The 4,657-nt window shown below is 46.8% G+C and overlaps 1 long non-coding RNA gene across 2 annotated transcripts; it reads left to right on the top strand.

Moving 5' to 3' along the window:
* Positions 1–274: 274 nt before the first annotated feature.
* LOC109384907 (uncharacterized) lies at positions 275–4,328 on the top strand. 2 transcript variants are annotated; one of them, XR_002124521.1, is made up of 3 exons: positions 275–2,061; positions 3,449–3,564; positions 3,667–4,328. It is a non-coding gene; the product is annotated as an uncharacterized LOC109384907 (long non-coding RNA). The 2 variants fall into 2 exon arrangements; XR_002124520.1 differs by having other exon boundaries at positions 3,647–4,328.
* Positions 4,329–4,657: the final 329 nt, after the last annotated feature.

The following is a 4,657-nucleotide window of genomic DNA, read 5'->3' as shown; positions in this document are numbered from 1 at the left end:
TAGATAATATGCATGAAGATCTTTGCAAGTAGTAAGCACTCAGTAAAAGCAGCTGTTATTTTCCTGGGCTGCCTGGAAGCAAGAGAAAATTACTGACGTCCTTTATTTACCTTCCTGATGGGCCTTTTATGAGGCTGACATTCTTCCTTCGATTCCTCCACTTGATTATGTGTACTTAAGGAAATCACAATAAAAACTTGCATCTGAATTATTTTCTAGGGAAAAAAAATCATGCATTTTTCTAAAGCCAACCTCATTTTGTGGTTGGATTTAGGACTTTGGGATCACATTGAGGCCCATAGGCCCCAGACGTGTCCCACTCTCTTCCTAGGTAGAGTTCCTTCCAGCCCTTTCTCATGAAACCAGTTCTCTGATATGTTTTTCAGAGATATCTTTGAAACATTTACACTGAGAAGGCACCAGCCCCCAGACAGGGACACTTACAGCAAGAGATATCAAGGTTTCCCAGTGGTTGAGAAATCATTGATTCATCAATAATATTTGGATCAACTAGTCAATTCCCCATTTTACACAGTGGAGTGCTGGAGCTGGCTCACACTAGATTGACTGTACACATCTCTTCACATCTTTATATTCAGTAGCATCCGTTGGTAGCTTGAAACCAACCACGTGGGAACATTTATATCACAGAAATTGGCAAACCCTATAGATCAGGGTTTCTCCCCTACCATGGAGAACCAGCTGTTAAACATTCACCAGCACACCGCTGTACCCAATGGAAATGAGTAACAGAGAGATCAAGTGACTCTGTCATTGTCACACACCACAGTAGTTTAGAAGAGAATAGTTAAGCAGGACTTTTTAGAAGATGTAAGAGTAGCACTAGATGTCTAAGGGAGTGTGGCAGGTAGATAGGTGAATGGATGGATAGATAGATAGATAGATGATAGAATGAATAATAGCCACCAAAGATGCCAGTGCCCTAATTCCCTCAGAGCCTTATACGCAAAAGGGACTTTGCAGATGTGATTAAGGATCTGGACCTTGGGATAGAAAAATTGTCTTGGATTATCTGGGTGGACCCAGTTCTTTAAAGACATGAATCCTTAAAAGCAGATACTCTTTCCTGGCTGGGTCAGAGGAATGAGACAGAAGAAAAAGGAAAGACTGGGTCCGACTAGACTTTGAAGATAGAGAAAAAGAGCCCCGAGCCAAGGATGTGGGTGGTCTCTAGAAGCTGAAAAATGGCCCGCAGCTGATAGCCAGCAAAAAAACGGGGATCAGTGAGACTACAGCCCTGCTGACACCTTGAGTTTAGTCCATTGAGACCCATGTCCGATGTCTGACCTACAGAACTACAAAAGAATAATCCTGTGTTGCTTAAGCCACTAAGTATGGTAAATTGTTATGGCAGCGGTAGAAAACCAATAGCGAGGCTCAAGTTTAGTTGTGACAGGACAGAAACGGGGAGCATGCCTACAGAGGGACTACCGAGAGCAGAGGCCCAGAGGTAGGCGGGGCGGTGCATTTTCAAGGAACTGAGAGTGAATGACTTGTCTGCATGGAAGCCTCAAGTGGAAGCAGAGTGAGAAGTAACTTTGGAAGGGCAGGTGGGGCTCTGTGGCCCCAGGGGAACTGGGGGCAAGTGGCAAGGACAGAAGTAATGACAGCAACAGGCTAATGAGACTGGGGCTGCCATGTAGATGGCTACCGGAGCCAGGCAGGTAATTTGAAATGAGTGGGAAGCTATAAGGAAAACAGCCTGAGGATGGTGATGAGTGGCAATTAACACTTAGCTTCAGGGTGGGGAGCCATTTGGGGTGGTGGGGACAGGTGAATTAGAGAGCATCCAGCATCCTCGCCCTGCAGGAATGTGGGCTATGAGTGGCCAGTTGGCTTTTTCAAGAGAAGCCAGAAATCCTGAATTCTTTCAGTTTCTAAATGTTGATAACTCTTTCATTGATTTTTAACCTGTGTGGGCCACCTTGTCTGTCTCACAGAAAGCACACCTGTAGGTCAGCTTTTGACCTTTGTCTCCTGCTCCCAGCTTTCTCTCTTCCTGGTTTTTGGATTCTGTGCTGAACTCCCCGTTTGGACTGAGTAAGCCCTGGCGGGGGTGGGTGGGGGGATTACACAATTCAATAGTGGGAGGTCTCAAGGGGGGCAGAGTCTGGCCTTCCTGCTAGTAGGAGCCCAAGTGATTAATTATAAAACCTAAGAAATGAGATCATCTCTCCTTTTCCCATTCCCCTACTCTCCCTAAAACGGAAAACAAAAAAGAACGAATTTTTTTCTTCACCTCAGCCCCTTGTCTTGGATGCTGAGGACGAACAGGATCATTGGGGGCCTGGTTCTTTGGGTTGACAAGAAGGCAGGTGATAGGCAGCTACAGACAGCACTCCCTGCTGCTCCCCACCTACCCCAGGAGCTGCCCAGACTCACCTGAAGCCTTGGGGAGGGAGCAGGGTGAAAGGGAGGGCAATTATTTAGATTTCCTGTCAGAAACTAATTTACACTGCTTTTGCGTGCACAGGATTCAATATTTTTCTTCCCCTAAGCTATTTATTCGCCTTTTGTTTATTTTGAGGGGGGGGTGTAATTGATCCTTTTTACTTTTCTTATACTACCAGATTGAGTGTTGCTGGGGAAGTGATTTTAAATGGTAAAATGCAGATACATGAAAAATGAAAGCAGGAGAATGGGTTCCCCGGGGACATTTCCTGAAGGAGCAGGTCCCTGTTCTTGACTGAGAGAGGGTGGGTACGTTCAGCCACTTCACAATGAGACAGGACGCTGGTCTTGACAAAAAGTCTGGCCCAAGCTAACTGACAGGCTGGATGGCATGGTTGGGAGCACAGGTTCTGGCTAAGACTAGCTGGGCTGCCGTGTTGGATCCACTGCTTAGGACGTGTGTGATCTTGGATAAATCATTCTCTCTGAGCCTCGGTTTTCTTACTTTAGAGAGTTTGAGGGGGAAGATTAAATAAGGAAGGTTATGTAAAGTGCTTTGCTGTTATTTCTTGATGAGTTATATTTATGACCATGCCACCTAGACCACGCATACCCAAAGTGTGAAAACATGCACACGTGTGTACACTGCATGGGGATGCCTGTTTGTTCTCAGGTTCATTATCTGTCCTTCCCCTGCTTTATTTTGCACTGAAAGAAACTATGTTTATCAGGCTCTGCAGCCCTCTGGCTTCTGATTTGGTTTGGCCACTGGGGGGCGCTAGTGAAAGATTGACTAGAAAGAAGGGAGAAGCTATGATATCTCTCCCCTTTCTTTGCTTCCTGTGGCATCTCTAGAAACTTCTGTGCCTTCTCTATCATCCCAGCATCCACAGAATCTGGTGGAATTTCAGTAGTTACAGTTACAGGGAAACTGAATAGTTCCAGGTGTTAAGTGTTTTACATGTATTGTAATCTTATTTAACCTGCCCAGCGACTCTATGAAGAGCATGCTACAATCATTAGCCCCATTTTACAGATGAGAAAACTGAGTCTGAGAAGTTAAACTGCCTGCTGTCCATCCTACTACTAGTCACTGGTGTCGTCAAAATGTGAACAAAGGCAATCTGACTCTAGGGCACCTTGCTCACCAAGGTAAGTGCCTTACAGAGCTGAGGGCTGGCTCAAACCTCACTTTAATTAGCAAACCATAACCCTAACTATGGGCTGACACCAGCCCATGGTGTACCTTTGCAGGTGACACTTCCCCCTACAGCCCCAAGAAGGGAAGAGCTGCCTCCAACGGCTGCGGCAGTTAAAGTTTTGACAGACATCGCTAACTGGGCCTGAGGAAGGTTCTGCGGCTTTGATGGGAGACCAGATCCCATCCAGGCAGTTCTGATGGTTTTGCTCTGAACAGATAACTCAATATAAAGGACAGGGAAAAGTGGAGGGGTGGAGGGAGGAACAAGGAAGGGAGGGGGCGGCGGGAGGAGAAAGTCCCCTATTTCACAGAACCCATCCCCAACCAGGCACTCTCTGATGACCAGGGGAAAGGCTTTGAAAAGTGGAGGGGCAGCACCTCAAACCCTGTTCCCTGAAAGTGGGGGTGGATCCTGGCAGAAATCACATGGGGATCCCTGCTGTGGAGCCAGGGAGACCAAGGAAAGAGTTCAGGTGATAGATAAAAAAAAAAAAAAAAAAGTTAATAGAGGAGTGAAATGCATCTGGCTGTAATTCCAGTCTTCCGATTCCCAGTTCGAAATCCTGGGACAAGGACGCTGTCAGGCGGCTGCCTTCCCTCCCCAGGCCAGCTCCACTCACCCCAGGGCGATGATGTGCAAAACCGGTGCGCTTTTTGTTGGTTTGTGATGTGAGAGACTCTATTAAATATGGCCAAGCAGGCATCTTGGTTGGAACAGCTTTTCTGTTGAGCATCTTCCTTTCTCCCAGGTCCCTGAACCACTCGGCAGCCACAGGTGATAATATCTGGAGAGGAAATGGACCCCTTTCCCCAAGAAAGATGAGGTGTCCTTGTCTCTAGTTAGGAAAGAGGAACCCCATCGATGCCTCCCGTCCATTCTCCAGAAAGGATATCTCCAGGCACAAAAAAGGGAGGCATGTTTCTTTTCTGCTGAAATCCTTCAGCGTCCTCCTATTGTGCTTAGAATAAAATCTAAACTCCTTACATGGCCAGCCGGGCTCTGTGTGGGCTGGCCCTTGCCTTCTGGCGACCTCACCTTGGACC

The sequence above is a fragment of the Hipposideros armiger genome, unplaced genomic scaffold, assembly GCF_001890085.2.
Source record: "Hipposideros armiger isolate ML-2016 unplaced genomic scaffold, ASM189008v1 scaffold_105, whole genome shotgun sequence".
In the NCBI taxonomy this organism is placed as follows: domain Eukaryota; kingdom Metazoa; phylum Chordata; class Mammalia; order Chiroptera; family Hipposideridae; genus Hipposideros; species Hipposideros armiger.
Note: the sequence above shows the minus strand (reverse complement) of the source record. Positions and strands in the feature narration are given on the sequence as shown.